The 22,084-nt window shown below is 40.2% G+C and overlaps 1 long non-coding RNA gene across 1 annotated transcript in view; it reads left to right on the top strand.

Annotated features, from left to right (window-relative positions):
- Nucleotides 1-2,172: 2,172 nt before the first annotated feature.
- Nucleotides 2,173-22,084, top strand: part of LOC108784203 — a 101,362-nt gene continuing 81,450 nt past the window's right edge. Inside the window, exon 1 of the long non-coding RNA XR_001941054.1 lies at nt 2,173-2,277. This is a non-coding gene — a long non-coding RNA (uncharacterized LOC108784203). The remainder of the gene's footprint in view (nt 2,278-22,084) is intronic.

Raw genomic sequence — 22,084 nt, 5'->3', positions numbered from 1 at the left:
GTGCGAATCGTGGCCGTCAGCGACTAGTCAATGTTATGGCAGAACGGAGAGTGGTACAAGACTGGTACAAGATAACAGAAGGGCAACAGTGCAGTGTCAGATTCCTTGCATCACCTTTCAACATCTCGTGAAGTCACGAGGCGGCCGAACGAAGTCATCTCGTGGAGTTATCTCGTGGCCCAACGAAGTACTGATGGGGTGGTCATAATATTTTGGCCACTCAGTGTATATCAAGTGACAAATAGTATCAAAGTAATATACTGTATATCGAAATGCAAGCAATGTGATGTATTTCATATTCTTCCTAATATATACTCAGAGTGCATCATGTAATAAAACCAAACCAAGCTTTCTCCCTGGTAGTTATGCAGAACTGTCATATACACAAACACTTCCTTCCCAGGTTTCAGGACAATGTAGATTGCAGCATATGGGTCTGAAAAAACGGCAAGTGGGAAGATGGATTTATTCACCTTATTCCTAAAATTCATGTGTTTTAATAAAAATGAATATTTATAAATATAGTTATACGGTTTTAAATTCCAGAATTAAAAATTCTTAAAAGTCACATAGTTTTTCTATTATTAGGTCACAGTTTCTCAACCTTTTTAAAGTCATGGCACCCTTTAAATGTATGCAACATTTCAAGGCACCCCAATCTAAATTGTAAAAAATTACATGTGGTTCCCCCAAAATCTATACCAGACCCTTATCTATCAAAGAAGAGTCCCCCTTTCCCATCAGAGCCCTGAGTCCTACCCTGTAATCCTCACCAGCATAGCAGCATGGAAAAGGGTAGGGCGTCGAGCAGGTCTGGATGGAGATGGACTATTGTCCCCTTCTGAATGCTTAGGGAGGTACGGAATGCTGCCCTCCCTGGATTAGCATCATGTGTTTCTTTGGTGCTGTTGGCTAGCTTGCCTACACATGGAAATGTATGACACTCTGTGAAAATGTAAAGGCACGCCTGACAAAGCCAGAAGGCACCCTAAGGTGCTGTGGCACCCTGGTCGAAAAAGCCTGGATTAGGTCAACGCTTTCTCCTTTTTGCCAGCAAGTTTTCTGATGGCACATGTTTATGATAAAGTAGATGTAAGCCCAAATGCTAAAATTTAATATCCGCTATAACATTTTAATGCAATTTTAAAAGCTTTTTTCAATCTTTTTACATGTGTGGCTTTCATTGAAATAGTACCTAGTGACCCCGCAGTGAAGGTTTTCCTTCTGGCACTTCTGCTCCTGCTTTGATACACGATCACATATGCCCATGGTGAAGACTACAAGCAGCAGTGTCAACACATTGTGTAGGCATGGTCCAAGGATGTCAATATCAGGAAGCCAGTCCAAAGAAATAATGTGCAGCCAACATCTGCACATCCTGTCGGCGTACGCACACCCGCACAGACGTGTAGGGCGGCGTGACGGCCGTTTCTAGTGTGAATGAGGGCTTAAAGGAAGTTGAAAGATAACAGACTTACTGGCCGGATTAACAGGTGAAAATAAGGGGAAAAAATGCAACCTCTACATCTAAGATTTGGTAAACTGCAATAGATATAGAAAAATAAAAACTTTAAATAAATAAAATTCTAGCTGAAACTTTATCTTCTCCCTACAGAAGTTTTTTTAACCTCTTCAGCGTCCCGCATAAAAAATGTGCACTGTTCGGTCATTTTGTCCCAGTCTGTGTCTCAATTCCGTCTTGGGGTTTCAATGTTTCACGCAACAAGTCCAGCAGAAATTGTGTCAGTGGAAAAATTTTCCAGTCACTGCTTCCAAGGGTGGCAGTCTGGCCATTAATCTTTAATGAAAACCGTCCTCTGTGTGATATTGAGCAAATCTACTTATATTTTTAATGGGAAAAATTGCATTATTAAAGATGAAAAATAGCTCTGCTCTAAAGAAAAATAGGCCAAGAAAACAAGACAGTCACTTTGGACTTAATGACCTTTCATGTTCATGAAATGGCTTATAGACTTTAATTGGAAAAGCTGTCATTTCATTAGCAATATGTAGTATTGCTGCATATATTGATTGGAACATTGTCATCTACCCGTGCTGGTGTGCGCAGATTTAAAATGAACATTTAATTGTGCCGTTTATATTAATAGCGTTTATTTGGCAGCCTTTCAGGGTTTATGCATGAATTCATTTCTTTGGTTTTTTTTCAGGAGAATAATTGCTGTAAAGTATAAAGATTATACAGTGATGAAAGCATCATGATGCTATCAGGAATGGGATTGGAGATGGGTCTGCTTACAAGCCACTGACTGCAGAAAGGTAAAACCGAGCTCCAGGCTAGAAACTTAATAGGAAGTTGAAATATGTATTGGTGAGATGTTTCTCCTGCCAAAAGATGTGGAATTCTTTGAAGCCTTGTGGTCCTGGCACTCCTGCCGAACACCACTGCCAGGTCTCCGACCTGCAGTAAAGTAAGCAGTACAACTTGGTTGGGCTCACACCCTCAGGCAAAAACAACATTTACAAAGCATTTTTCCCCAGAAAATATGCAAAAGTTCAAGGTTCATGCATCTTATATCCTGCTGTATTGTATTCTGGTTTATAGTGGCACACAGCTATTGTTTTTTTGGGTTATATATGGTTTTGCTATGGATGAAAATATATATATTTGATTTGAAATCGTTAGAACATTAGAAATCGATAGACACTGGGAAGTGGTTGTCGTGGTAAACAACCTACTTCCCTATTTATAATTGTCTTGCTCTCTAGCAACTTCAGCGCGAAATTATAGCTAATTTGCCTACAAACGTCAGGTGGTCATAATAATCTGTCCACTCAATGTATATGGCTAGCAAGCAATAGATATAGGCAAAAAAATACAAAAAAAACCTCGCTTTAACAGCGGTTTAAACTTACCCCGCCGCGCGGTCCAGTCCGAGAATCCGAAACTGCTCGGGCGGCCGCAAAGCATCTTGGGGCGGGCGCATGCGCAGTTTGGATTTTCAGCCGGGAGACGGGGAGGACGTCCTCCCATTGAAATCAATGAGGGTAGTAAATTGCAGCAATAGCTTGTGATGTGACTGATTTGGAGCATGCCCTACTATACTGCAATCAGTCGCTCAGTCGACTAATATCGCACATGTGCTTGCTTTAATTGCCACTCATGTGTTCCAATAGAACTGATTGATCAGTATACTTTAATAAAGGGACTTCGGGATCTAATTTTTCTTTGCAAGCTCCTAAACAAAAAAATGATATTAAACTCAGGAGTTAAATCTTTAAAATGCATTGAAGTACCTTAACTATTAACACTTTTTATTTACAGTGGTTTGTATTGTTTCCAATAAAACTAATTAATGAACACTTTTCAAAAACAGTCACAGACATTGGTGTTGGAGGTATGGGGTTATAGTTAGTACCCAGTACAATAATGTATATGGAAATTTTTATAAACTGAGAGACTTCACTTTAACAAAAAGAAGTACCAGATGGTCACGTGCAAATATTGCATGTGTTTATGGATCATTTTGATCTTGAGAAAGATCTCCTTTAAAGCGGACCTTAACTCCAATACTATAGCTAGACCCCTGCAAAAGATACTCAACATAACTGGCTTTTACTTCCTCCAATAACTCAATCCAAACAATGATTACCTTTTGTATCACTTGCCCGTCCTACTAGATTGTAAGCTCTCACGTGCAGGGCCCTCCCAACACTGTTGTTCTGAAACTGTATTGTGCTGTAAATTGTATTGTAACTGTACTGTTTCCACTATTTTGTAAAGCGCTGAGCAAATTGTTGGCGCTATATAAATCCTGTATAATAATAATATATTCCAGGAGGTTTCAAGAGCAGGGACATAGAGCAACTGGTAGGCAGAGTTGCGCATGTCTTCCAGGGCTGACTGCCTGAACTAAAAAGACCTGATGGCTAAGGAACACCAAGATGGCAACACATTACCTTTCCTGTGTCAGCTAAACAATGAATTTCAGCAGAACAATGATGGGTTCTGGACAGACAGGAAATCATGAATGAGATAGGAGAGATGGTTTTATTTCTCCTGATTAAATAATGCTGGCTGTCATTAAACCTGAAAGACTGACGGCATTGTTTGAGGCAATAGAAGTACTGTGGTGGACACCTCCAGACTGAGGGTAAGTATTGCAGCAAAACCAGCTTTTTTAACACACAAAAGAAGCACCGCTCTTCCATGGCTCAGGGAAGGAAAGAGTTGGGTGATTGCCGTCCTCACTACAACATGAGCCCATACAAACAGAAGAAAAGCTGGCCACACTGGTGTCCCCGCCCAAAGGTCTGCCCTCACTGACACGTTTCACCCAATCACAGGCTTAGTCATAGAGATCTTTACAAATAAGCCTGTGATTGGATGAATTGCATTAGAAAGGGTAGACCTTAGGCGGGAAACCAGCGATGTGGTACAAGCTTTCAAAAACTATCCCTGTGGAATCCGATGTGCTGCCAGCTTTTTTTCTGTTTGTATATTGTAGTGAGGACGTGCTCCCAATGGCAATCACCCAACTCATCCCTTCCCTGTGCTGTGGAGGTGCGGTTGTTCTTTTGTTTGTTCAAAAAGCAGCTTTTGCTGCAATACTTTACCTTCAGTCCGGAGGTGTCCACCACAGTACTTCTATTGCCTCAAAAAATGCCATCAGTCTTCCAGGTTAAATGACAGCCAGCATTATTTAAACAGGAGATATGCAACCATCTCTCCTATTTCATGATTTGCTGTCTGTCCAGCTGAAAGGTAGCTCTGCATAGATCGCAGACCGCATGCTGCCTCTAATATTGCATTCTGTCATTAGCTTTTGCTAATATTATCACATGACACAGGGAGCAGAACATGTACAAAAGAGAATTGCTATTCAGACGCGCATAGGGCAGCATGATGTGTAAATACAGAGCTCAAGTGATCCTTAAAGAATAATAAACCCCACATTATGAACTATTCTTAGAATATATTTCCTGTTTAAATCTTTTGTGATGTAAATGTCATAAAAAGTTTTTTTTTAAATGCTGTCTCTGAGACGTATAATATCCTCTCACATTGTATCATATGTGCTACTTGGGAGAGGAATGTATAATTAATTTATGTAAATGAAATCTCTGTATTCACCTAGCCCGACAATGTACAGTACATTTGCTAAGTGATGCAGAGGGAGATATTGTTCTAACTTAATGACATAGACATAATCCGAGCAGTGATATGTAATAATAGAACACCCAGACTGCTGCCAAAATAAATTAAGAAATAAATGTAATACTTATTTTTTTTACGACGGGTACGCTGTGGACAATCGATGTGTCAGTCTCCGCGGAAATATTGTTATGCATAACTAAAGTTCTAAAGCTGAATATAGATATTAGACATTGGTCAAGGGTGTGGATGTGATTCAAATGCTGAAATAACTTATTTTAATATAATACATTCTCAAATCATCCAAGAGTGCAGGTTCCCAGATAGCAAGGATAACTTGCCACAACCTTGTGATAGGGTTAAATTGTAATTCTTGTTAACTTGCCGCACATATTCCTGGCAAGTTGTAGACTTGCAGAATACTTGCAGCACGAGTTCTAGTTGACACTTTTTGAATTTGTAGCAAATTTGCTTGGCAAGTCTACAGCAAGAGTCCTGCGGCTCTTAACAAGAGCTATGCAAGTGTATAGCACTTTTACAAAGCACGTTGAGCTGGAGACTTGCAATGCAGACTTGCTGTAATTGCGCAACAAAATTGTGAAGCTTGGCAAGTCTAGCAATAATTTAACAAGTCATTTTCAAACTTGCAGCTCAATTGCTTGCTATCTGGGTTTATGTTAGAGGAGGAGAGTAGGTAGAAAAATGAAGGTAATAGCGTAGTTATTGAGACAATTATTATCCAAAATGTCTAATCACTAGTACCCCAGGCAAGGGTTGGCCAGGCATTCTCCAACTGCACCATCCCTGAACCTGCAAGGAATAAATACGCATTTCACATAAATAACACAAGCAGCTCATCCATAAGGCACAACTCATACATGTTTTGCCACTACATGTTCAAATTCAATATATATAGTGTGTGTGTGTGGGCGTATGTGTATATGTATATGTACTGTGTGTATGTATATATATATGTATGTATATATATATATATATTCGGGCCACTACTTTAGAGTTGTGGTCCTAACAGGAGCTGTGTTACTGCACAATTCTGGCTTTTGATTGGTTTTCACCTTTAGCCTATTAGAAACCAGCACTGTACCGACTTAACAACATAGAGAAATACCCCTCTAAACCTCAAAGAGTAACTGCACAGTAACTGCATTTGCTGCATTGAAACTTATTTTACCAGCATGTTTGAAAGGCTGGGTGAGGAGGGCAGGCATATTGTTTTTTAAAATTATTTCTTATTTCAGTTATTGATATATAGAAGGAGGAGTGGTTGCCATTACATAAAAACCCCTGGAAAGCATGGTTCAATTTGTCTTACGGAGGAAACATGATTTCCTGATCCTATAAGGCAATTGGATATTCCCTGGTGTTTATTTTACTTATAAGAAGTTCATATCCAATAATATTCTGTGCATTTAGGAATGCATCCATATTGTTTTTAAAACTGTTAGCTGAGCTCACTACAACTAGTTCCTGAAGAAGCCTGTTCCACATTTTCACAGCTTACTTACTAAAGAAGCCTTTCAATATGCAAAGGTGAAACCTCTTTTCCCCCAGACGCAGAGTGCCCCCTTGTACTTTGCTGTGACCTTAAAGTGAATAATTTTGCACCAAGTTCACTATATGTATGGTACCATTTATGTATTTATATGTTCTCATATCCCCCCTTGATTGCCTCTTCTCCAGTGAGAACAAATTCAGTTCAACTAATCTGTCCTCATGGCTGAGCTCCTCCATGCCTCTTATCAGTTTAGTTGCCCTTCTCTGCTCTCTCTCCAGTGCCACAACATCCTTTTGTAATCTGGAGCCCAAAACTGCATATTTCAGATGAGGTTTTACTAATGCTTTCTATAGGGGCAGGATTATGTCTCTATCTCTGGAGTCTAGACCCCTTTTATACAAGAAAGTAGTTTGCTTGCTTTAGAAACTGCAGCATGGCATTGCTTGCTGTTATTGAGTCTATGGTCTACCGGAACACCCAGATCCTTCTTGATCATTGACTCCCCCTAATTGTACTTCCCCTAGAGTGTATGAAGCATGCATGTCTTTAGTCCCCAAGTGCATAACTTTACATTTATCAACATTAAACTTAATTGCCAATCAAAGAGTACATTCAGATCTGCTTGTAAGCTGGAGACATCTTGTAACAACTGTATTCGACTACATAGCTTGGTGTCATCTGCAAACACAGAAATAGTACTTTTATTGCCAAACTCTATATAATTTATAAATAGGTTAACCAGTAGGGGTCCCAACACTGAACCTTGGGGTATACCACTAACAACCTTAGACCATTCAGAGTGTGAATCATTAATCACCATTCAATACAGACTTGCATGTATTCACAGATATCCCAAGGCCACTAGCACATTCAAGGATCAATATGCAGGTGGGAAAATCGGGAACAAGCTAAACCTTTGCAGAATATGTTGAGATTTGCATATAACTTCAACTGTTCTATAACCCCCGATCAACTGATTGCATTGATATATGATTTTTAAATGAGTTAAAGACTAAAATCCCCCCAAACCAGTATAGGGGACTACTACTACTATAGCAGCCTCCAGCACAGGGTTTTTGGTATCTTGACATTAGTAATTCATACTGTGGTGACTCCACACCCTATGACCTGTGTAGCTATTATATAGAGTGTTGGCAGTTGTTCCCTTAAAGTAATCTGCTAAAGCCATTTTTTATGATATGCTGAGTTGGAATTATTTAGGTTTGTGACAGGTTAGCGTAATTGAAAACAGAGTGACATTTTTGATTTTGGCTGCTTTGTTTCCTGGCTAATTAGCTGTTTAGTGATTGATTTCACTTGTTGCCTAAAATTTCTCTTTTATTTAATTACAATCGATTGCTAACTATAATGCTGTTCCTTGTATGCAGAAGATGGAGCCATCAGAGAATGGAGCAGATTGTATGGGTCCTTTGCTTAAATACTACTCCTTATAAAAACCTCGCTTGTGACCATTACTAGCCTCCAGTTGGTAAATGTGGAGACATTCATTGTGTTGGGCTGTCTCACAATAGTTAAAACCAGGTCTGCCAGGGAGACACTTCCTGAAAACCTTACTTGCCTCTAGTTGGTAAATGTAGAAAAATTCAATTGTGTTGGGCTGTCTCAAAATGCAGGGAGACACTTCCTGAAATCCTTACTAGTCACAATTGCTAGCCTCTAGTTTGTACATGTGGAATCATTTGTTTGTTTTGGGCTGTTTCACAATGGATAAATGTCATTCTGGCAGGGAGACACTTCCTGATAAACTTACTAGTCAAAATTGCTGGCCTCCAGTTTGTAAATTTGAAGATATTCATTGTGTTGGGCTGTTTCACAATAGATACAACTCAGTCTGGCAGGGAGACCCGTCTTGAAAACCTTACTTGCTGCCATTGTTGACTTCCAGTTGGGAAATGTGGAGGCATTGTTTGTGTTTGACTGTTGGACAATTTATAAAGTCCAGCTTGGCAGAGAAAGAAGACTACACCTATGCTTTTAGTTGACCTAGTTAAATAGCACCAGTAGTTATTTCCAAAAATGATTTTCATAATCCCCAGAGAAGCATACATTGTAATGCTCCTTTCATAGCTGCACAGTCACTCACTACAGAGTGTGTTTAATTGAAAGCTGATTAAACTAACACTATGCTTATAAAAAAATCTGAGGCCTTTAATGGGATGTAGTTCCAAGGAGTAAGTAGGATTTTTTTTTTTCATTATTAAATGATAACCAAAGAATCCTCAAGGACAACACAGAATTGTGGAGAAAACACAGAAATGGCAAAAAAAAACTATGATATGATTGCATTTGAACCTAATGTATTACTGCAAACTGTCACGGTACTAGGGATGTGAGCCCACATGCAAGCACACGGTGTGGGATTCCACAGGGTGTGAAATCTAAGGACCAGCCGGTGTTCCGCCAGGGACCCCTGCATGGAAGTTTGGAATTAGCTGCATGCTGACCCAAAGTTACGACCCCCTGGTTCACCCTGTTTGTGTGGAGAGTACCCGAAGACACAATGGATAGATAGAGCGAAGGGAGATCCAGATAACAAGCCAAAGGTCAGAACGGGCAGCAGACAATCGTAATCAGGAGAACTAGCCGAGTCGGTACACAAGAGATATTTCAATAGGAAATCAAGTCAGGAACAAATGCACAGAAGGGGCTCAGGAACAAGTGTTGCTCAAGCAACCAGAAGCTGGTCTGAGAGGGATTTGTATAGGGAGACAGGCAGGAGAGGAAGTAGCAGGAAGGAAGGTATATAAACCATCAGGTGAAGTGGGCGACACTCTTAGCTGCTAAGTCAGTGCAGCAAGAGCAGAGCACATGCTTGTAGAACTCACGGTGCCAGCAGACCTACAGCAGCAAAAGGTAAAAAACAAATGCTCTGCAGCTGATCTGTGACACTAACCACTTTTTAATGAAGTTCAATGATCCCTATTAATGTTGATCCTGTAAACTTACCTCATTCCAACAGTGATTCTTGCTGAACTGTATCTTCTGTTCTTCTTAGTCAGTAATTGGTTAATGAGGGTGAGTGCTGATAGCCCTAAAATGGTGGTTAACTCCCACTGGTCCTGTAATCAGCTTTACTCTTCATTTTTTAGCATCTCATTTGCACCTCTTGTGTTAGAATGGTCTGGCCTCGCAGCGGGAGATCTATTCTTGTAATAAACACTTTTGTGTCTGTAGCAATTATCTCAGGTATATGTAACATCCCACTGTACTGTTATCTAAATCAACTGAGTACTGTAAAAATAGAAAGTGTACTTGTGCAATCTGGGCTACTAAATGTGCCCTTTATGTCTGTGATCTGTGTCAGCAATTATGAGTTTGTCACATAGCAGAGAATAGAAACAGAACTCCTGACTTTTATTTAAAGATGCAGGCAAAGAATGGAAAATGGAAGTGCAATGGATATTTTTTTTTTTTAAAGCATGCGGCAATTGCAAACCAAATATCCTTTAGTTAGGGCTTACAGAGCTTTAAAAGAGAAGTAAAGCCAAGACTTAACTTGAATTTACTTCTCTTTTGGGTCTTAAAAGTACATTTCTAATATGCTCCTAGGAACCAAACTCAGCATTTAGCTGGCTTCTGGCTGATATTTGCTGACCGCAAAGAGCCGCGTTGCAGATGGAAAAGATACCGACAATATTGTTGGGTCCACCTGGCTTCTTGATCTAGAGCCAGAGCCAGCTGTGTACACCTGGCTGTCCCTTCAGTGAGCACTGGAGGACCACAGAGGGGAGGGGGGAATCCATGCGGGGAGCAGTTACTGACTCTTCTTGGTATATAGAGCCAGCAAGTGACAACTGCAGTGTCCCAGGCCATCTCTAAGTATTGGAGTTTATTTTACTCTCCAAATATGCCTCCTTTAATATAATGAAATATCAAAGTTGCTAGTGGGGGGTCTAGACCAGGGGTAGGCAAACTCGGCACTCCAGCTATGGCTAAACTACATATCCCATTAGGCATTGCAAGTCCACAGGCATAACTTCTAGAGGCAGAAGCATGATGGAAGTTGTAGTTTCACCACAGCTGGAGACCCGAGTTTGCCGACTCCTAGGCATTCCTTGTTTTGCCTTTGTAGGAGTGTATTCAAGAACAGCAGAGAGAGAATTTATGCGTTGCCTTCATTTCAAAGTAAACCTGGGTGCATTTACATTTCTGGCACATTTGGGTGATGTGTGAACATATTATCCAATGTTAAGGAGGGGGAGCAGACTCTGGGGGTCTTCAGAAGATAGTGGTACTGACTGTTAGCACGAGTGTCTGCTATGCACTATACTGTAAGTGTCAATGTAACAGGTCATTGTGCCCAGATGTGCACTTTAATTCCATTGGCTTTAAAAGCTGCAGAGACTTTGCCCACACAGAAAACAGTGCAGTCATACCTGGATCAAAGGCATAGTGCCGACATCATACAACACATGGCCAGCAAACCAGGAACACTGTCAACATGACATAGCGATGCACAGTACACTGAGCTACAATTCACAACATGGTGTGTGAGGCCAGGGGCTGTTCCAGAACATAACACAATTACTATTTTTACACATTTTGCTTTCTTTACAAAGCTGAGGGACCCTCGTGGATTATTATGTAAAAATGTCATGTTTTCTTATCAAAGTAGATCTGCCCCGGAAAAATAGTGCTTTGACATGCAACAGCATGTGTCCAATTGGAATGATAAATTCAGTTTGAACATCACCATTGTGAATAATGACTTCCAGTTTCCAAGGCTTCAGAGACAGATTTGAATTTCACCACGTTTAAAGTGATTTTTCTGTAACCATTAAGGGTATTGTATATATAAATAAAAGGAAGTTTTCTTATTTATATGCTTATGATTTAGGGACTGTGTCGGTGGTCTTTTGTTCACTTCAGAACTGCTTCTCTCGCCTTACAAGTCTATATGAATGTAAAGGCAACTGAAGCAGGTCATAGTCCCCTGTCAATAAATTCTGAATAATCTCAGAAGCATCACAAACTGATGTCAAAAGCACATTGTATATGCCCATGAAAGCCTGTTGACACAAGGCTTTTCGTTTAACTTAGTTGTATATGGTGTTGGGTATTGACACAGACAGATGGAGAGACGTTTATATTGTACTATTTAGTGAGATTTATTGTGTTTTGTAAAAAACTATGATAATATTATTACTATAAAAGATGTATCAGAGAACAGCAGTGTATCTACACTGAGTGGCCAGATTATTATGACCACCCCATCAGTACTTCGTTGGGCCATGAGATGACTCCATGAGATGACTTCGTTGGGCCACCTCGTGACTCCACGAGATGTTGAAAGGTGATGCGAGGAATCTGACACTGCACTGTTGCCCTTCTGTTGTCTTGTACCAGTCTTACCACTCTCTGCTCTGCCCTAACATTGACTAGTCGCTGACGGCCACAATTCCCACGTTCAGACCCAGATTTTCGGCTGACAGTCCAGTCTTTAAACACTTTAACAATGAGCCCCTCTTGAACATTTAACGAATTCTGCTGTTTTGCTGATACTCTCTCCATGGCTCGCGCCAACAATCATCCCACGTTTAAAGGCTGTTAAATCGCGTTGTTTACCCATATCTTCAGAAGAAAATCACTTCTACTGTCGTGGTAAACAACCTTCTTCCCTATTTATAATGGTCTGGTCCTCTAGCAACTCCAGCACGAAATTATAGCTAATTTGCCTACAAACTTCAGGTGGTCATAATAAACTGGCACTCAGTGTATAGCTCATCATCAAAGATGGCGTTTCTTTGTCAAGGAAAAGTGTAATTAATGTGTGAGCATATACTGGTATGATATGTATTGATATGTATTATCTCTTTGATGGAACACGTTGGATATCTCCATTACTAACTGAATAAGTCATCATACAGCTATCTCATTCATTGATCCCTATAAAATGTAATGCAGATGTACACTCTAGTTAATTATGGAGGGGAATGGATGGCTGTGCCCTATGCAGATGGTGTTTAATAATAAATATCTGGAGCTAGTACTAAATTCAAGAGCCAAAATGTATTCTAATGAGCAAGGCCCTATAATTTACCAGGAAAATTGGATCAATACCATAATAAAGCTTGAGTAACATCAGTGTCCCTCAGTTCCGGTAACTTACAATTTATCTTTTGGGTTTACTGTATTTTCTTAGAGATCACTTGTCTAGGCATTGGTGACCTCCTTAGCAAAACAAATGATTATCCGCGCTATAGTGCTCTGCCCCAAACTCCTCAAAAACACCCTATTGACAGCTGCAGAGATAGAGAGAAGCTATATAAACTTCTCCCACAATATATTAAACAAAAGACACGGCGCTATCTCTAATATTATACAACTCTAAGTGCATATACTTGGTGACAATTATACAACATGTTCACTCCAACTTATATATAGTCCATATAAAAATATTCCCAAAGTTGATATGATTAAAAATAAATGTGATGAAATCCTTGTGTTCACTTTCTTTACATCAGTGAGTCAAATAATCATTGTATATAAAGTTCCACAATCACTTGTGACTTCTGTGCTTCAATTCCTCGTCAATTAATCACCAGTGATCCACCTCCAAGTGCACAAACACTAGCACACTCACCAGATAATTCTGACCACCCAGTGGTCTTCAAACGCTCTGCAAAATTCTCTGGTGTCCTACGGGCCGGTGTGCGCAAGCGCACACTGCCCGTTCGGCATTGCGGTCATCGGAAGCCCGCCCCTCGGGGCGTGGCTTGAGATCATCGCAAGTACGATCTGCCTATGCAACATAGGCAGATCGTACGTTTTTTTAAGTACCTTACAACTTTTGTCTTGCGATGGTTGTAAGGTGTGTGCCCAGACTTATCCGCTCAAAATAGAAAACCAAGATGGCACATAGTGTAAAACTGCTAGATGATAGTATATTTATAAAAATCAGAACACTTACATTTAAAAGAGTTTTTTTCAGCGCTGTAAAAACATAAAATCGGCTTGTATGAGCTCAGCTCTGTCTCCTCCACTCCATTCACTAGCTCTAGTTCCTCTGGGTTAGCAACTTAATATTTATGTCAGAGACAACCAGGAAATTTGTATTCTCCGAGGTTAGCAACCTACATATTAAGCATAAAAGCATCAAAGGCCAATGATAATTAAAATGGGTTAAGGAATAATTAACCCCAAGATGATGTTTTTAGATACATTAATTATGTCTTTATGTTGAAGTCCAATAATAACGCTGACACTCTGTCTTCAAAATTAGTTTAGATGAAATAGTTCCATCATGATTATTGCACTTTAGATGTGTGAATAGGGAGGCTAAGGTGTGGATATGAGCTGCTGAGACCAGAGGAACTGCAAGGGTGGTTCTGATTCAAGAGTTAAGTGCTCATTTTATCTAGGGGACTTAAATAAAGCAGTTTTACTCACCTGATTCTCAGCCCTTCTGGCTCACTGCTAGACCAATTATTTCAGCCAGTTCTTCCCTGGGCTCCAGCGGTCTAAGGACCACTGACACCATCATTTATTGTGCAGCTACGTAGCCAAAGCAGAAGGGGAGAGAGGCAAGTGTTGACCACAGTGGGACCAAGGATGAGGTGAGTAAAACAGCTTTATTTTGAACCCCTTGACAAAAAGAGCACTTAGCCCCTGCGAGTGTGAGGGTAGCTCCACTGCAAGGGTAAGTTTTTGGTTTTCTTGGAGTTCTTCTTTAAGTTCAATCTGGCCACCATCCAGTGCAAATGTGCCCACAGAGAGGAAAGCGTGCTGCAGTTGCTGTATGTCTCGGGGCAAACGACAGCTGCTAATGAAAAAAATGTTCAACTCAGCATCTCGGTACTTAAAGCAAAACTCCAGTAACAAAAAAGGCATAACAGTAATAAATAAAAAAACAGCTTTTGGTGCAATACTCACCTTCAATCTGGAGCTGTTGCCCACAATAATTCCTCTCCATCGCTAGAATTCACGAGTCTTCAAGGATCAATGATAGTTATCATCATTGAACCCACTTTCTGTGAGTGTAGGCTGTCATGGAACCATTGCTTGGAGGGACTTCATCACACAGGATTGACTCGCAGTTGTTCAGCCAGAAGAGGAAGGACCTTTGATATCATTGTACCTGCCAGTTTCCTGCTTTGCAGTGCATTAATGCGCATTATTTCACACATAAACTTGTGTTGCATTGAAATAAATGGGCTGCCAATGCACCCACAGCATACTATCTTGTGCTTGATGCCTAATTCACATTGGTGCTTAAACGTGCACAACAAAACGTGCACGCTCTGACGTGCATTTCCAAACCTGGAACGCATTTGCATTTCCATTACTAGGTAATGGCACCCCAAACACGTTTTTTCCCATGTGTTTGAGCCGGAAAAAAGCTTGGCACGCATGTCACCAAATTTACAAATGTACTTTTTGGTGCTCCAAACAAAGTCCCACAAACACGCGTTACCTCGACATGCGTCCCCACTACACCCCAGTGTGAAAGGACCCTATGGGCTTGTTCACATCATATCCATTTTTTTTAAATCTGCACCAAAAACACATACACTGTATATCCAATGGTTTTAAATGAAGCTACTTCACACCATTGCATTCAGTTCCAGAGCTTTTTTTTTTTTTTAAGAGTGCAACAGAATGCTTTTTTCACACCTAAACATGCAAAAACACATGTAAATGCACCAAAATTCACTGAACATGCTTAAACATGCTTAAACCCAAGCAAAACCAATACAAAAAATGCACTGAACTAAAAACGTGTATAAATGCGTATGCGAAAATGCATCCAGAACCGGTCTACAGATCGTGTGAACAAGCCCTTAGTGTTTTGGGGTTCCATTCAAAATGTATGGTACCTTAACCCATGCCATGTGCGTTAACACTTGTGTTACCACAACGCATTAGTGTAAATGGGCCCTAACTATTAAATACATAAAACAATATCTACCATCTCTGTCTTCTTTATTTGCAGCTTATAGTTTATTTCAAAGGATCATGCAAAAATTAAGCGGTAGTAGAAAACAGTACGAATATATCATACGACAGGCTGAAACATAACGTCCTATCGTTAAAGCTCTTACCTTTAGCGCTGTAAAATTTGCATTAAGAAGATTTCTAAATATTTTATGAAGCAAAGTTTCTATTTAGGAACAGCATGTTTCCGAATGTAAGATGTAACGAGATGTCACAGAAGGCTAAATTAATTCCTCAGTGATAAAATTATACTATTCTGAAAAAAAAAAAACTAAATTTCAGGACAAGACCAAAGTTGTATCACTTAACTGCAGAAAAAGAGAAAAGTCAAGTGTTCAGGCGGGCTGTGCTGTGCTGTCTAGCATGGCTGAGGACATTTCGAAAATAAATGGAAAACAATACAGGAATACAAAGCCTTTGGTGGGTTAATCAGCTCTCAAATATGTAATCTGTATTTAGCTGTTCACTTGGAGTTCATCTTTGAATGGTTTAGTATTGCTAGATTGAATGGTATAGTACCTTATCGAGTTGCAGAAATCTGTGTAACTTTTTCCTGGCTGTTCTGGTGCCAGTACTCAGTGTATGACACAGGTGTTACAGTCAGTGTGCCTGTTCTATGTCTTTACCTTCAGTGCATGGGCAAACACCATTATTGTCTATGACCAGACCAATCCACGTCTTAATGTATGCCTCTGAGTATAATGAGCAGTCGGGCTTAGGATTTGGGGCGGGGAATATAGATTTTTCAGTTAGCATGCTCTCACTGGACAGGACAGATGGACTACACAGCACTTATTCACACCGACCATTAGCGTAAGATGTGTAGCCAAGATAATTTGCTTTACAGACGCTGCCAACGTTGGGTGGGGCAGTGGATAATGATCCAGAATGTTGTTTTGCTTTCTTTAAGAAAAAAATCAGAAGTGCATCAGGATCATCACATATTTTACGATTACATGGGACTGGCAGCTGATTCACAGGTTTTAATTTTTGCATAGACTTTAGGCACAAAAACTTTTATTTATTTATTTTATTACAGGTATTTATATAGCGCCAACAATTTAAGCAGCACTTTACATAGCGTACATTCACATCAGTCCCTGCCCTCATGGAGCTTACAATCTTCAGTCCCTATATACCATGCATACATAGAGGGCCAATTTAGACAGGAGCCAATTTACCTTCCAGCATGTCTTTGGTGTGTGTGAGGAAACCGGAGTACCCGGAGGAAACTCGCACAAGCACAGGGAGAACATGCAAACTCCTTGCAGATAGTGACCTGGCCGGGATTTGAATCGGGCACACCCAGTGCTGCAAGGCAGAAGCGCTAACCACTACGCCACTGTGCTGCTACATTAAATAAAATGTATATTATTTAAATACATTTTTCGATAGCCAAAAAGGATATACATCCACTTTATGTGCACCAGATGCCTTTGGAAGAAATACACAAACCTCACCAAGATTCAAGTAAGAATACACATCTCTTGTACTTAGACACCACTTGCTCAACCCAGAGTTCATCTTTACACTCCTCTTAAAGTCACAGAAATAGATATTGAGTCACTGTAAGTGCTAACACCCTCCTATTCCATAATATTGCTCCACTTTCCTGTTGTAGCAGTTTCTGGTGAAGGTAAACCCTTACCTTCACCAGCAATAGAAATCTGCCTAAGGGTGCTTGTGTGCAGGTATGTGGCCAATACCTAAGTCATTGTATAGCACTGGAGTGGAAGTGCAGGAAGCATATTTCCACTAAGAGAAAAGGGTATTTTAAATGAAGATGCATACAGTGATAAAGGATTAAAAACACAAAGGCACAATACTTCATTTAGGCTGTCCCTATGTTGCAACTAAGGATGTGTGGGGGGTTTGGTGTGAACCCAGTTCGGTCAAGCCCATGCAATACTGTGACTGACACACCTCCTTCTAAGCTTAATCAGGTGCAGAAGGGGCACTCCCCACCTGTTTGTAACATGTAGCTGTGGGGCGGGGATTATCCTGGCCTCAACTGATTGGGCTGGGAAGGGGTTAGGAACAGTTTCCTGAAAACTGGAGAACTGGGTTCACACCAAGCTACCACACATCTTTTACTTTAAAAAAGAACTCCATGGACATTTTTGATTAGTCCATGCAGTTTAATTACCCCAGCACTGCAAGGGTTATGTTGCTTTGGTCCAGGGAGGATAATAAAGTTACACTCACCTTATCCTCAGATCTGGTCAGCTGTGACAATGTTCACACCTGCCTGTTTCCTTCTCCACTGCAGCGACATTATGTCCCTCAGCATCCTCAAGTCCTCTACACTGTGTATACAATGTGATGATTTATGGGACCCTAGACTGATGCAGCGGAGGGGGAGAGAGGCTCCACGGACCAGCCAAAAACCAAGCTGGGTCTGAGCATCAGGTGAGTATACCTATATTTTCCTCCCCAGACAAAAAAAGAGCACTTAAACCTTGCAATGCGGGTGTAGCCCCACTGCAAGGGTTAATACAAAAATGTCCCTGAAATACTTCTTTAAATGAATGCAGAAAATGATTTTGTGTAACCGACAAACCATCACTATACTACATTGTCCAATGTAGTCAGCTATTCCAGAATCAATCCTGGGTGGATTTGATCATGCACATACAACAAAAAAATTGCTTATATAGCTTAGCCCTTGTGCACATTTTATTCATAAAAGCACAGCACACGTATATCATTTCATCCATTTTTGTTTCTCAGATGGATTTAAGCAAGGACTCTTCTGAGAGGCTTAAATAATTATTACATATTACAATTAATATGTTTGGGCAGAAAATTCAAGATTTCTTGTTAATACTAATTAGTCATGACTTCCTCTGTCAGGAATGATAGGGTTTAAATTAGAATGACTCGGGGCTTATCTCGAGACAGGCAAGTGGAAAAGTAAGAAATCAGCAGGAAGTATTCTGTTAAGGCAATAGAACCCCGGTTTCCTGTGCTCTGGTAACTGAGAATACGTTCTTAATAAAACCTTCCTATTTATGCAGTGTGATTGTGTCGCAGGAAACCTTCTCCAATGTGAAATGATGATTTAAAGAGACACTGCTATTTCATTTTACAAAATCAAGTGGAATATTGCATTTCACTTGTAAATTCATTTATCTTTCCTTTTATTAAAGGTCTGTACTTGTGTTATTATATAATTATGGATAGCAGTAGTTAGACCGATCCTGCTGGCAAATTCTCACCTGCGGCAGCATCAATATGAAGGACACAAAAAGGAGACAAAACACTCATCATCTTGCATGTGTTGCACCCTTGCGGGCTGGATGAGCAAGACGTCGCCTCCTCGTCAACAATTTACATTGTCCAAGTATTTCTGGTAGCGATAAAGAGCCATCTTGCGGATCCAACTGGCAAAGGGATGAGACATACAAGCAGGTAAGTGTTATACCTATGCATTTTAGCGATCTTGATGCTGGCAGGCTCTCACCACCATCAGGATCAAAAGTATGAGATGGTCACTTTCAACTAGACTTGTCCCAGACTTCATGGCACTATGATGATTTCATTATGCAAGTAGAACATAGTGGTTTTACAAACTTTCACAATTCCTGTCATGTTCTTGGACAATCGACATCTGTCTTGACACATTCCATGGGGATTGGATTAAGGTGGCTGAGTGCCAATGATGGGGTACTGATGAAGCTACTTGGATAAATGGCAAAACATCTTCTATATTACAGAACAAGTCTAGTTGAATGGGATTAACTATACCAAGGGTTGGCAACCTCAACACTCCAGCTGTGGTAAAACTTCAAACCCATCATGCTTCTGGAAGTCTTACCTGTGGCTGTCAGCCTTGCAATGCCTCATGAGATTTGTAGTTCCAACACAACCGGAGTTCCAAGATTGCCTAACTTAACTATACCATGACTCATGAAAGAGGAAGTCGTCCCTAAGACCTCTGCAATCCTCAGTTCCAGCTCGCAGATCCTCTTTCCTCCGGTGACCTTTCTTCCGACAAATCAATCAACAAAGTCATAGAGCTGCACACCTCTTTCAAAGGGTGAAATCTACTTCATTATTCAGCAAGAGCACAGACATTATGCTTGTGCTAGAACTCTATGATCAAACTGACACTAAATTCAGGAGTTAGATCTTAAAAATGCATTCAAGTACCTTAACTATTAAGAAACATTTATCGTATTTGTGTATCACTCGGCTGCAGATCCTTAAATCATTTCTGAATTGGTACTGACACTGTCCTTCCTTCCGGAGGGGGCTACTTTTGTTCCCCATGGTCCCTGTGAGTGTTATAAAGTAGCCACCGCTCCAAGCTTGCTGTTGTGATAAACTATAACGTCAATACAAATTAGAAAACTAAACGTGAGATTGTAGTCCATTACATGTGCGAGGCATTGCATTACGTTATCTGCAAGTAGGGGAAAATACCTGTTGATCCTGTCAGAAATATGTAATGGAGATGAGGAGGGAAGGAAGAGTTTGCAGTCCAAATCAGGATAGCAGTGTAGGGTGGCAACACTGCTTCTCCATAGATACAGTTCAATGAGTGTAACTTTAGGACAGGAAGCTTGGTACGGGGTCACCTGGAAAAAAAGGGAAAAATAGGGTAAAAAATAAACTAATCTTATCTAAGGACTAATAATATATTACATTGTTTTTTGGGTTTAGAAACATTTTAATAATGTATTTATAAATACAGAGCTGCATTCATTGTGTCTTTTATAGCTTACTGCAAGTGATATTAAACCTTCAGGTTTTTTTTTCATTATTATTTTTATGAATAGGAGGTCCCCACTTATAAAAATCCTCCTTTCTTGTTCTTTTTTTAAATTTTCAATTCCTTGTTCTTGAGTAGTTCCCAGAATCGCTCTTCCCCCACCCCCTGTGCGAGGTGCCTCCATCAGCTAGCCGGCTGCTGAGGAGGCTTCTGTGCCTTTATGTTTCTGGGCATGCCTGCAAGTAGCTGTGTGCGTCCATAGGCACACACATCGTGCGGCAGGCCGCGCCCCTCCTCTCAACAGATTGTCTGCCTCAGTATCCTCCCCCACAACCAGGAAGTTCGGGGGTCAGAGGATAGCTTCAGGGTAAGTGTGGGGCAGGGCAAGGGACACAAAAAGGTACTGGGCATTTTTTACTTTAAAGCATTTTTTTGCATTAAGGTAAAAAGGCCCGGCCTTTAGCTTTTATAGGTGTCCTAAGGACTCATTTCAGTCTCAGCCCTGATCTTAGCATATCTTTTGATTTGATGGAATGTTTGTTTCAGAAGCTTCTACCATATTGACTTTTTATTGATGTATGCACATGTCTGTAGCAGCACCTCCCTTATGAAAATTAAACCAATTCAAGAAAGTGTTTTACAGCTCTTGATACCCTATATATAAGGTCCCTTATTATATTTCATTTTTGTTTTTGGCTTAGAAACACTTTAATTATGTATTTATGAATACAGATCTGCATTTCTTTGTGTCTTTTATATCTGCCTAGAGTTCATTTTTAAAATTTCACGGGTAAGCGAAGGGCTGATTGTAGTCTGAGCCCTTGTCTGAGAATACCTTTGATTTGGTGGAGTGTTTGTTTTGGAAGCCACTGCCATATTGGTCCTGTAGTGGTATATATATATACATACATACTACATATATATATGTATGTATGTATGTATGTATATAGTTTTGTATTTAGCAACACCTCCCCTATGATTATGGATCTAATTCAACAAGAGCGAATTCAGAGCTGAGCATAAATATCGTACAGGCCTTGGTACCCTTGTAAGTTAACAAGATAAAAGACAAAAGAGATAAAAGATAAGATAAAAGATAACAAATGACAGAGTCAATTTAATGTTTTCTCCTATAGAGGCATCAGTCATATTTTCTTTGTCACATTTTGTTTTCTGCAGGTCGGTGGTTACAGCTATTTATTTATTTTTGGGTTCTGAACTTTCTACGGTAAAACTTATTAGGAGTTGCAGTTCTCAGACAAAGCAGTTGCAGTTCTCAGACAAAGCAGCAATATTTAGGCCACATTTTAAACACAGTGTGAGATAGGCCCTCTGTTCTTCACTTCAGTTCTAGATTAGAACAAGTAATTTGTGGTTTGGCTCCGGTCCCGTTCACAGTGTCCACATCACCAGCAAGTGAAAGCGACTGTGAGCATTACTAAAGGCTCCCAAAAACCCTAATGGAGAAAGGCAATATGAATTTGTCAGCTGCTCTCCTGCTGACTTGCATATCTATGCCGAAACTTACACTTTAATTGACCTGAGTCAGAATCCAAACTAGGTGACAGTCAGTCTACCCATCACGGCAATCATTAAGGAGTAGCATTTAAAAAGTTTCAGCCGAGAGAAAGTTTACCAAACTTTCTGATGGATTTTAACTTTCCCCTCAGATTAAATAAAACTAAGTGTGTCTGAAAACTGGAATGTCGTGTTCTGGACTTTGTCACCTTGAAATAAATGTATTATATACATTAAATTATACTTACTATACCTAACGGAAGGTATGATA

Source organism: Nanorana parkeri, unplaced genomic scaffold (assembly GCF_000935625.1).
Source record: "Nanorana parkeri isolate BGI_ZX_2015 unplaced genomic scaffold, ASM93562v1 scaffold102, whole genome shotgun sequence".
NCBI classification, from domain to species: domain Eukaryota; kingdom Metazoa; phylum Chordata; class Amphibia; order Anura; family Dicroglossidae; genus Nanorana; species Nanorana parkeri.
This window is presented reverse-complemented; position numbering and strand designations above follow the sequence as displayed.